The sequence below is a fragment of the Crinia signifera genome, chromosome 2 (genome assembly GCF_055691185.1).
Source record: "Crinia signifera chromosome 2, ASM5569118v1, whole genome shotgun sequence".
NCBI lineage: Eukaryota > Metazoa > Chordata > Amphibia > Anura > Myobatrachidae > Crinia > Crinia signifera.
Window position 1 is genome coordinate 212,628,101 of NC_139218.1, and position 13,259 is coordinate 212,641,359.

At 43.1% G+C, this 13,259-nt stretch overlaps 1 protein-coding gene across 1 annotated transcript in view; it reads right to left on the reverse strand.

The window, feature by feature from the left end:
• RIMS3 (regulating synaptic membrane exocytosis 3) overlaps positions 1-3,967 on the reverse strand; it is a 130,862-nt gene extending 126,895 nt beyond the window's left edge. The window contains exon 1 of the mRNA XM_083173672.1: positions 3,658-3,967. The gene's annotated coding sequence lies outside the window, so the exon portion shown is untranslated. The remainder of the gene's footprint in view (positions 1-3,657) is intronic.
• Positions 3,968-13,259: the final 9,292 nt, after the last annotated feature.

The window sequence follows — 13,259 nt, forward strand, 5'->3', positions numbered from 1 at the left end:
TTTAATGTGATATCTGGATGGCTGACATACAGTGTCGATAGTCAATAGGTCAACAACATATGGTCAACATACATATGGTCCTCAACGTCAAAGTGTCGACACAATCAATAGGTTGATAAAACAATGGCCGACACATGAAGGTCAACATGAGCTTTTTGCTTTCTTTATTTTTTTTACTTTTTCACACTTTACCATGCAGGCTCTGATTAGGAACTGCCGCATGGCGAGTCGAGCAAGCCATGCAAGGTGAAGGGGTACACTAACTGGGAGCCTACGTGGTCAGGTGTCCACACTGACACAAAAAAACTCATGTCAAACTTTTCAAATGTCTACCGTCTCCTTGTCAAAACCTTTTTGTCAGAGTTGACAGTGTTCATGTTGACCTACTAAACCACACCCCTTTAATAATTGCACTTTGAAATTTGAAGACTAAAGCTACCCCCACACACCGATAGAAATTCTGAGCGATATTGCCATTTACAACCGATTGTAACGACCTATCATTTAAAAACAGTCCAAGTGGGGGCATGTTAACGATGCAATGTGCGTACCCACCGCTCATTCATCTTGCTTGCTGACCCCTTCAGCATGCAACAAGATAACGACCTGTCTTGCAGGATTTGGCACACATTGTTCTGTGTGTGTAGTCATTATGAACAATGTGTTTATGATTTGCTGTCGTTAAATGACCCCTCTGTGATCATTTACACAATCCATGTGTGTGTGCATAATATCTATTTGGCCAGGAGTGTTCTGGATTTCAGTGGAAATTGGGTGAAAGATTGAATTTTTCATAAATCACCCCAAGAGCTGGAAATTATATTTCATACAGTTGCATTAAGTGTTTGCTATTCAATACTGCCGTAAACACAACATTATTAAGGTGCCCACAAACATTTACTATCCAATCTCTTACCCAATTTCCCTTGAAACCCAAAACATTCCTGCCCAAAAAAATATTCAGCGCACACAGAATGATTGCGTAAACAATTAGAGGATTAGATGGGTTGTTTAATAACTGCAAATCATATAAAAATCATTGCCAGATCGTTCCTCATAACAACACGGAACAATGTGTGCACGACAGGTCATTCATCTTTTGATAAAAGGATCAATGAGCTAGAAGAATGTGCATTGGATCGTTATCATGCCCACACGCGTAAAGTTTTCAAACGATTGGTCGTTCCAATTGGTCAAAAAATTGGCTATATTGTTTAATATATCTTACCGTGTGTGGACAGCTTTAGGTTTAACTCTTCATGCTCTAGAATCTGTAAATTATCAAAATGTCTTTGGCTGTAATAGTTTCTGTCAATATACCAATAATTTTAGGATGAACTTTAACCAGCACAAACTGAAACAACCTGTAAGAATATACTCATTGCAATGTTCAGGTGAAAATTACAATAGTTATGTATGGAAAGTCCGCATCCTACCCAACTCTGTACTATGGGACCCTTATAGATTGGCTGATATACTTTTTGCCTGTTTGAACCAAAGGGGGAAAATACTGCTTTCTATGGTTAGATGACTCCCATACTTTCATCCCTCACTACACGTATTCTGTAGATTCCAATACATACATCTTTTTAGTCAATACAGGATTGTTGGTTATATTCAGACAGAGGCATCCATTAATACTCTGTAGGCATCAGCATCATACATAGAGACAATAGCCCTGCAATAGTTATTGTCTGCACAATAATTACTATTAACAAAGGTATTAAGCTATCTTGTATAGCCACATAAAAAGGTTTAACAAAGATGCGTGCTGAATTTCTAAACATTGATATTTGACATTGCAATAAAAATGAGATGAAATCACAGCCAGTCATTAATGCTTATGTCCCAGGGAGGTTGGCTATAACAAAGGATGTATTTTTGGATGTGACAGTCTGCCACAGCCTTTCCTCTCTATACACCGTGTCATGTGATACATACACTGCTGCAGTTTACATATCAGTATTCAGTATGCACCACCTATGTACTTCCTGAACCCACCTGCCTATAGAGGAGTGTTGTTATAGAAGTGTGAACATGATTCAGAGCAGGTTGCTTCAGAACTAGGCATGCAATCATATTACAAACAAGCAATTGGCTGATACAGTTTCTTTGAATTAGCATATATCACCTGGGAAGTCATGCTGTACCACACTGCAAAAGGGATTTATGGATTAATCTCACAGTAAAGGAAGGAACACTACTCTCAATTAAACACATACTGTAGTGCATATTAATTACTTTTCTAAAGGTAAGTATTGGTCCGTTGCAATTAACCCATATGTATAACAACAAGGCATACTGTAGAAGAAATTTATGAAATGCGAGCACACACACACATATATATATATAAATACACACACACACATCTGTGTTGTAGAAATTATCCAAATTAAGTATATTCATTGCTCATTACAGATGACGCTTCTTAAAAAATGTATTTGACATTGTTTAGTATATATGGGAGTATATAAAACTGCTGCGTAATCTGATGTTAGGAAAATACAAGGTAATTTATAATTAATATATCTAGCATTGTGTAGTGGATCAATGAAATTGAGCAGCTCAATGTTCTATTGATAGGAGGCTACTGTGAGACCAATTATACAGGCAGTTTACAAGCTGTGGGGGATTAGAGGAAGGATGAAGGTGAGAGGCTATTCATTATTAGCAAACTGATCAGGCTTCAGAGTGGCCCCAGGTAGTTTGTACAGACTGACATACACTTGTCCCCCTTTCATTTAATGTGAACCCCACACCAAGCAACCATCTGCAGTTTGTAGGTACACAGAAATACAGAGACATTTTATTCAAATTTATAGTGGTCGGTTACTGTTGCAGAAAAATGCCCAACACACACACACGCACGCAAAAACACACACACGCACACACACACACACACCAGATTCAATAGTATCTGGTAACATTACTCAGAGGGAACTATTAGCCAATATATGTTGGGCTATTTGGGTGGTATGAGAAAGCCAAGTAGAATATACTGTACACGTCTTGTCATTTCCAGTAACCCTTATGTTGTGAAGAACTGTATGCGATGTACAGTATCTATCATTCTGCTAGAAAAACAATGGAAGGGAACAGTGTAGACACAAAAGAAAATGACCTTAACTGCAGTGAGGATTTCTAATTAAGATGGCATTGTTATCGGTTCATTTTTATTATTTTTAAGAGGTTTAGTGATATTTTTATATACCCTGAAAATATTAGGGAGAGATAAATAACAATGAGGGCTTTATTTATTGGATCTTCTATAGAGTAGAAGATCCAATAAATAAAGCCCTCATTGTTATTATAGCATTTGGTAGTATTTATATGAACAACTGGATTTCATTTATGGTGTAACACAAGAATATATTGGCAATAGATAAATAAATTAATACATTCAATTAATTAACAAAGGAAGCATAAATAAATACAAATACACACATAAATAAATTGAATCCAACGAAAGGAATACTAAATAAGAAAAGGAGTAGAAGATAGATAGATAGATAGATAGATAGATAGATAGATAGATAGATAGATAGATAGATAGATAAGCTTAGCTAGATAGGCTGGTAAGCAGACAGAATGCATCCTCTGCTTACTCAGACTGGCCAGCAGCAGGGATACATGGTATATCACAGTGGCACTTCTTACCAGCTGGCAAGCAGAGTCCTGGTGCCAGGGAGGCGTGGAGAAGAACTGACTGAAGAAAAAGGCAAAGAAATCCACCAACTCTGCCCGTTTCCCTCCCTTTCCCCAGCCACCGGATGAAAGGCTGCTGTGGGAAGGAAAGCAAGGCTGCAGCATGGAGCAGGGCCGGCCGCTGGCACCACCACAGCAGAGACAGCGAGGGACAGAGAAGAATCAGGAGCAATCTTGTAGGGCTACAGGATAACACTGAGGGAGAGGCTGCAAGATTGGTTGCTAAAGCGTCTCCATGGCAACCGCACTGACCCACTTCTGCAGTAGCCAAAAGCTTGGGAGAGATGCCTCATTAACCACTGCACTGCCGGGCGGGCAGCACATGTGGCGCACAGGGGGGGAACACAAGGGATCACCGGGGGAACGGGATCCACCTTGTTCCCTCAGTTTAGATTTTATTTCTTCAGAGAGCTGGAGACAGCCACACTTCTGATTTCTCTCACACAACAGACCTAGACCTGGCTAACATCTCTTTTACAGATGGACCTGCATCCAGCACCCAATACGCTGTATAACACACAGAGAAATACATACATTATTACAGATGTACTAATGAAAGAATTAGGAAAACTTATAACAAATGGCTGAATACACGTGAGCGATAGTAATTGGTTGAATGTGTGACCCTTCTGAGCTCTAGTCTATATTATTTATATAAACGCAATGCAATCACCAAACAGAAGAGAAAACATTTGTAATTAATCTGTCTGGTACATGCTGCAGTTAAATACAATCTCATGTGGGTGGGATGCTGTAATAGAGGGAGTTAATGTAAAGGTCTTCTGCTCTGCTGAAGCTGTCATATGTATGGCAAACATCTAATGTATGTATTGCTAATAACATTTCTGGATTCAAAATTGAAGGCAAGGATATGGGTTTGTAGAGTTCTGCACACATAGTTGGATTAATGCCCTTTTATTGATGGGCAGAGGTCCACTGTGTGTTTATCTGCACCAGTGGGGGTGCTATCCCAAACGTTTATGATTGGAGAAAGAAAGAAGAGAAAAGGTTTGTATTGGATGCACTCCTTACAATTGATCAAAATTTTTTTGGGTATATTCCTTTTTAGTAAAAAAGTGGGAGCTCCCACTACCCAAAAAAATTTCGATCAATTGTAAGGAGTGCATCCAATACAAACCTTTTCTCTTCTTTCTTTCTGGATTCAAAATTGTCCTGAAACATGGCAGATTGTTTATTGGTTTAGGTAAAAGCCAATACACACTGGGCGATTTCGAGCTGTAAGCAGCTCACGTTTGGTGTTCTGAGCTGTTTTCAGATCAAAACTGCCTAGTGTGTATACCGCATCGATGACCTGTGAGCTCTGATACACGCTCCCCTATCATCGCTATCCCCCACCGTTCTGTGGTCGCAAAATTTTCCGCCCAGCGAATTTCACAGGGTATGGGTAAAAACCGGCCCAGGACAAAACCCCTGGACCGCCGGACCCGACATCAAAATCTGCAGTCCGGAGCTTGTTGCGTCTGGTCCGGGGGTGTCCTGTCCGGGTTGGGGGGCTGCCTGTGACACCTGTTACCAGGGAGTGGAGGAGGGGGAGAATAAAGCCTCCCTGTATGGTCCGGGCATGTAACAAATACCGGACGGTCCGGACCACACGGGGAGACTGTGATCTCCCCTTCCCCATGTCCCTGGTGATAGCTATCACAGGGAATCCCCCGGACCAGACACTACATGCTCCGGACTGCAGATTTTGATGTCTGGTCCGGCATTAAGTCTGGGTCCGGTTTTTACATAGTCTCAATTTCACATCATCGATAGCTATACGCACTGGGCAAAAACGCTTTGTCAGCATACAATGAACAGAATATTTTACTTAAACCACGGACGGTGTAATGGTTACCATTACTGCCTCACAGCACCGAGGTCATGGGTTTGAGTCCCACCCAGTGGCGTAACTTGTGCAAGGCAGCCCCCGCCACTGCTTGGAGGAGCGGGGGCTGCGTGGGCGCTGGCTCCCGCCCGGCACACTGAGTGCCAAAGTGAGCTGCTGCTTTTGCTAGTATGTGTTGCTGACGGCCGCTGCACGGCCGCAGCCATGACAGTCTGACAGACTCACTGTCAGACTGTCACATTGCCCTTACTTGATGGGCGGGCGGCTGTCCAATGGGAGGATGGGTGTGCCAGCGGCTGTCGAATGAGAGGGCGGGGGGCGGGCAGGTGCGCGGCCTGGAACAGTGACAGAGGAAGCAGCAGTGACTGCTGGTCCCTGCCTCAGCTTCTCCTATGCGTGTAACGTCATCACGTCACACGCTGGAGAGGGCAAACAGAGCAGAGGAGCCGGGAAGATTCAAGCTGAGCATGGAGGGAGCCTCAGGGAGCAGAGAAAACAGTGTCCCAATCCACCCAGTCCTAGTCCCGGGACCGCAGGAAGTCTCTCTCTCTAACCTGCATATCTGAGGTGAGGTCCGTCCTGTCTCCCTCCCCCCCCCCCCCCCCCCCTTCCTCCCAGCAGCAGCACACTGGTAGGAAGTTCAGAACTGTTTCTGTGCACACTCGCAACCTCTGTCTGTCCGCGCAGGCTGGGCAGCTGCAGCATCGTCCCTCTCCCTGCTTTCTGTTCCTGACCATCCTGCGTCCTGCTCCAGCGGCTGTCTTCTCTTCCCCTGCACTCTGCACTCCGGTTACAGAGCCCTCCTCTTCTACAGGCTTCAGCACAGGAGCTGAACACAACAATAAGGTTAACTCTTTCAAACCCTGGTTTTCTACAGTGGGATGCAAAACAGTCAGTCTCTGTGTCATCACATGTCAGCATATTTGTGTCTGGGTGTCTGTGTTATGTCTCTGGATGTCCACGTTTGTCAGGATCAGTGTCTCTATGTGCAGTCCGTGTGTCAGCGTATCCCTGTGTATAGGCATCTGTCAGTGTCCATGTGTCAACATGTGTGTCTGTGTCAGCGTCCATGTATCAGCTTGTCAGCGCCAGTGTTTTAGGATCTGTCCATTTTTCAGCATATGTCTGTTTGTCGGCGTCTGCGTGTCCAAGCTTTACCATATGTCAGCATACAGTACTTTCCATCTGTACCGATTTTCATGCGACAGGGATTTTTTGTCTGTCCCATGACATTTTGCGCCTACACAGAGCATCTATTCACGGAAGACAGAGTGGCTGGGGGCATGCCAGAAGCTCACAGAGCGCTTAGCATGCCTCCATAGTGATGAAAACGGGAGGCATGGCTTGTGGGAGCATTATTCCCAATAATCCTTGCCCCCTCTCAGTGCAGTCACACACTTTTTCTAGCGGCGGTGCGGCTTCGTCGCACAGAAGTCTTAATTATAGAGTAAGAAGCATAAGGATGTGTGACATACAGTATAGGGTGGAATTGAATTTTGTCAGAAACAATGAACCAAAATAAGGCCCATAGTGCAAGGGGCATTATGATGTGTGACGTAATGTTTAAGGGGGGGGCGCCAGAAACTTTTTTGGCTGGGGGGAGCAAAATTTATAGTTACGCCACTGGTCCCACCATGGCCCTAACTGTGCGGTGTTTGTCTATTCTCCCCATGTTTGTGTGGATTTCCTCTGGGTACTTCCAGTTACCACCCACAATCCCAAAATATACTGGTAGGTTAAAGAAAATTAACCATAGAGGGTGAGATTTAATGGGCTGAGAGATTCAGAAAGTGAGAGATTTGGTGAGAAATCTCTAGTTTTTTTTAAAGCGGCAATCATTTACACTGCAAAATCAAACTGGTTTTGCAGTGTAAATGATTGCCGCTTTAAAAACAACTGGAGATTTCTCACCAAATCTCTCACTTTCTGAATCTCTCATCCTATTAAATCTCACCCTGTATGTCTGTGTGTGCCTGTACATGTGGTAGGGAATATAGATTGCAAGATCCTCTGGGGCAGGGAACTGATGTGAATGTTCAAATATTCTTTGTAAAGCGCTGCAGAATATGTGTGCACTATATAAATAACTAGTAATAAATATATTTGTTCTATTATCGTTTGTTGATATGGTGCCACAAGAGTTCCACAGCTCTTAACAATACATAAATGAGAAAAATAAACAAATAACAAATTACAATACAAGACAATTTTGAACAAGTACATGGTAAAAAAGTTACATCAGGGGACAGGACACCAAAGCAATGTTTTGGTTGGCAGAGATATATGTACAGTATATATTCTAAGAAAAGCACATGAGCAGAGAGGGCCCTGCTTGTGAGAGCTTACATTTTAAAAGGGGCAGACAGACTGAAGTAACACAGAAGGGGTAGAACTTAGCATAATCAGAAGATGGCTTGGTTTAATAAAGAAGTGGGTCTTGAGAGCCCATTTAAAGTTTTGTAGGGAGGTGGAGAGTCTGATAGGCGGGGGTAGATAATTCCAGAGATAAGGAGCACAACAGCCAAAATCTCGGGCGCAGGAATGGAAGGGAGTAACCAGTTGGCAGAAGAGGCGGCGTGTATTTGTGGAGCAAAGACAGTGGGAGTGGGAGGGAGTGTGAAGAGAGATAAGGTCATATATGTAGGTGGGAGAGAAATGGTTGATGGCTTTATAAGTGAGTGTGAGGAGCTTGAATTTTATTCTGAAGGGAAAGAGGAGCCAATGGAGGGCTTGTAAGAGAGGGGAGGTGGACATAGTACATTTGGAGAGGAAGATGACCCGGGCAGCAGCATTGAGGATAGCTTGGAGTGGAAATAAATAAAATAAATACATAAATAAATCAGTATTTCCCAACTTTGATTTTCAAACCACTTTAACAGTCCAAGTTTTAAGGATAGCCATACTTGAACACAGGTGGGATTGATCAAAAACCAGTCCGGTCTGGTCCTTCAGCAAACTCTACCACTCTGGAGGTTGTAGTACGTGTCCCCGTTTGGGGGTGTCCCCGCTAGTGTGGTGGCTATGACAGCTGTCACCTGGGTGACGGGGAGAGCAAGATCACAGCCTCCCCATATGATCCAGAAATGGGGTAAAAGCTGGAATAGTCCAGACTATATGGGGAGGCTGTAATATCTTTCTTCCCAGTGACAGCTGTCACAGACACCCTACTGGATGTGGTTGAACAGAGACCAGCATAAAAAGTTCTAAGGTGGCAGAGTTTGCTGCATGGAGCTGACCCGTTGTGGCATTCTGAGGTCTAGACCATTCTGGGTTTTACCCAACACCAGCACAGGTGACTTGCTTAGATCCTCAGTTATTTTGATTAAGCATCTGTGCTTAAGCTTGGATATCACTAAAATCTGGATTTAGTGTGTCTTGAGGACCAACACTGGGAAGCACTGACTAGAGATGGGTAAACACTGAGTAATATGTCATCTGATCTAGCTAATAAGACTGACATGTCGCTCAGAACTGCACATATCTGTCAGTGTGTATGCCCAATACATAGGTGCCGGTGGTCCATAGCGACATAATGTATTCTAATGAAGGATAGAACATTGATCATTCCATCCTTCATTAACATCGCTCAATGTGTATCCATTATTCAATATGTTAAACCGTTGGGCCGATATATCGGCTGGGTGCACATCACTTCAGTGTGTACCCAACTTTAAACAGAGTTGATTTTGAGAGACATACTGTATCCTGCACAATTGCAAGTTATTGTTTAGATTTTTCCAAGTGTAGTTCTCTTATGTAGGCAGTGTATATATAATTACAAATATTAAACCCTGGTACAATAAAATCTGCTTCCTAAAGTCCGTAGAATGATGTTGGTCAAAAGAATTACCTACAACACTATAGTCCAACAGTTTTTAATACTGTGGGGGAATTTTACTAAGCACTCTTATTACAGCAGATCTGCCGTAGGAATGGGTACAATTGGCCTAGGCCTAAAAATATGACCTGTGAATTTGGCAAATTTACTAATCTGTAAATTCTATATACTAGTCATTCGTATATATGGGGGGACAAAAAACAGGGGTCCCCATATTTTAATAACTGGAACCGGGCTCCAACAGCTAGCTGTGTCATGCCAGAGCTGGGGAAAACTTTTGGTACAAGTTCCCCAAGCCAAAAATATACCATTGCTGCAATGGATCCAGACCACCCCTGGCTCAGGCTGAAGCCCGTGGCTGTCCCCTGGGTGGTGGAGGTCGGGCTGATGGAAATTAAAGTGTAAAAATAAAATGTTACAATAAGGTATTGGGTTTTGTAGTAGAACTACGAGCCTCAGCAAGCTTCCCCCACTGCTGGGTCTTGGACAACCACAAGTCCCAGCATGCTGGGCATTAATGGGACCGCTGGGACTTGTAGTCCCACTACAGAATCAATACCCAAAGAACTGACACACACAAATAATAAAGTATAATTTAATAACACACTCTATACATACATACATACATACATACATACCTATTTTGATAATGTATTTAATACCTATTGTGATAATGTAATAAAGAAGTCCTCTTCTCCAGTAGAAAATCCAAAGGGTACTTATGGAAAAAAAACTATACACCCAATCCTTGCGGCTTAGATCACGTCCTCTTTGATCCATGTAGGTAACTACAGGGTTAAAAAACCCGCAAAAACCCAAACCAGTGGGTAAACACACTTGCAGCTCCTCCCAGAATATGAAGGCTGGGCCTTCCCTCAGCCTATCAAGAGCGGGCACTGGGGAGCTGGCTCCATAGACGTGCATGTTTTTGAATTTAACATGTGTGCCTATGTCCGGTTCTCACCATAGAAGCCTATGTTAAAGTGTTAACATGGGCACCTATGATAGAAACTGGCAATTTAGGCTCACCGCAAAGTCTACTGGAGTCAACCACAAACTTGACCCCAATTGACTTACCGGTCAGCCTAAATTGCCCCATGCAGATTTTTTAATTATGTATTTATTTAATCTATTTTTTTACATAGAGAAGCCTGCTCGAATCTCACTGATCTGTGCAGGCTTTAGCACAATACAGATGGAAAATGTGTTGCATTTTCCATTTGGATTTTCTGCTGAATTCACAACCGAGTTCAGCAGTACGAATGTTAGTAAATGACTGATTGACTGATTGGCTTAGGGATGACCTATTGGCTGACGTCAACGGGATTCCCTCATTCTAGGGGAGGAGCTGCAAGTGTCAACACACGGTTTGTTATTTTTTACACCTGTGGATGCCTACTATGGAACGAAGAGGATGTGATCTTTGATGGATGGAATGGTGAGTATCAATTATTTTCACAGGTACCCCTATGGATTCTACTGGAGAAGAGGTATGGATGTGTGATGGTGTGTTTTTCTAGGTGTCAGTGTGATTTCTTGGGCTATTGGTTCTGTTGTAGGACTACAAAACCCAGCAGGCTCATTTATGGCCATCATGCTGGGGCTTCATGTACGTTAAGTCCCTGCATGCGGGGGAGGCTTGTGGTTTCACAGCAGAACCCAATAGGTTATTTTATTTTTTTACACTTATACTGGCATCAGCCCAGTGCCCACCACCCAGGGTCTCCGGGGACAGCCTCAGGCTTCAGTCTGGGCATGCCGTGGAGGGGGTATCCGTTTATTGGGGGGGTCCCCACTCCCCCAGGGACCCGGCCCGAGCTGGCCAGTCACGGCTGTCATGTTTTGGCCAGGGAAGCTTGTGTTAAAAGTGTCCCCCCGCTGTGGCATGACCCCGCTGACTGTTTGAGCCTGGTTCTGGTTGCCAAAATACGTGGGCCCCCATCTCCTTATTATTATCTGAATGGTAATTCGGCAGACAAATACAAATGGATGTGGCATCGGAAAATACAAATCAGGAGAATAAGCCAATTTAGTAAATTTGCTGTATTGCTGTATTTTCATCCGATTATGGCCGATTCCTGTCGTAACCGTCCGACGATCTTAGTAAATTCCCCCCTTTGTGTGCTAAAAGATGTAATAACATAAAGTGAAAGCAATGTTAGCAGGGACATTGACATGTCAAACTAGCTGGATATGGAGAGATGGAGCTGTGAAGACAGAGACTGGAGTTAGGAGCAGATAGGGACTGGTAGTGGGAGGAGAGTTTGTGGGCTAAAAAGCTCAAAGTGAAAGTAAGAACTGTCACAGCACAAAGTCAAAGTACATTGCAGATGCCATCATTTTGATGGGCTTTAACTAGTTTTACATATTCTTACTTATATTTACTGATATTAAGAAACGCTGTCCCTCCTCCAACCTTTCCTTTATTCCAACTATCTCATTTCTATCAATTCCTGGATGTCTCAGAACTTTCTTAAGCAAATGTCCAAAACTGAGCTTTCTGGGTCTTTCTGTTGCTATAACTATCCTATCCTATCCGCTACCTGTGTCATTTTTGACTCCTTCTTCTCGATCACATTCAAGGTACTAAATCCTGCAACTTTTGGTTTCAAAATATCTCCAGGATAAGACCCCTATTGACCCTGCAGGCTACCAAATCTCTTAGCTATGCCCTTGTAATCTTCCAACGGGACTAATGCAACTTATTTCTCTCTGGTCTTCCTCTATCTTTCTTCTCCCCTCTTAAATATGTCCTTGATGCTGCAGCTCACCTTGTCTTCCTATCTTATTCAGATCTAACCTCACCATCAGCTCCTTCAATGGATCTACTTCTCCTGCAGAATGGTGTTTATAACTTGGAGATCCTGAATGCCCTTTATATGCTCATCGGAAATCCCCAAGCATGTTAAGGCCTATACACACTAGAGGATCTTGTAAAAGATATTGCTCAGGAAGTGTGCTTTCTGAGCTATATCTTTTGAAAGTGAGTACACTCAATATCATTAATGATGTGCGCGGCTCTTAAAAAGGATGTTTGATATCAAGCTGACAGTCCAGCCCCAAGCTCCCCCAATCCGCTTAACGGTTGAAAAAAAAAAAACCTGCACAGTGTCAAGGATGGAGTATGTCTTTCAAGTACTCCCAGTAAGAGAGAGTAAAACCAGAGGGTGTGGCTTTGATCATATTTCAAATCAGCTAAGGAGGGAGGCCTGTTATTTCTAACCTACAGTGCTATTATTTGAACACTCACCTCACATGTGTATGCTCTGACACTTCCCACCTGACACTAGAATGTGTGTTTCCATTGAATCAAATTCAGTTTCTGACTCCACTGTGCTTTGGATTTCTACACGCAATATGGCCCCATAATTTTGACAAGTCTCCATGGTGGTCTTCTCACTTAAAATATGAGACCGACAAACCATATGTGCTCCTCCCTTATTGGTGTCACTCTGAATTAACTATTCATTCCTCTGGGCCTTGACAATATAAACTAGGCCGCGTAACCAGCGGGCTGCCAGTCATGTGCAAACACTTTGCTCTGGAGCAAGCTACCGCCGAAGGTTGTAGTTTTGCAAAATTTCACACAACTGCAACCAGGTCGGGATCAGGCCTTATATACAAAGATATGGTCATGTGGGTACAATACAAGACTGTTAGAACTACTATTTGACCCTGATACTATGGGGCACATCACAATGTGAATAACAAAGGCCTCTGGAGTTCACTGCAGGTAACGTGGTCAATCTTTGTCTGGGGTGTTGCCGCATCTCTTTGGCAGTGCAGGGATATACGTGAATGGTTTCATCCAACTGTACAATATTATCTTGATTAGACAATGCAAATGTATTCACTTTTGTATGGTGA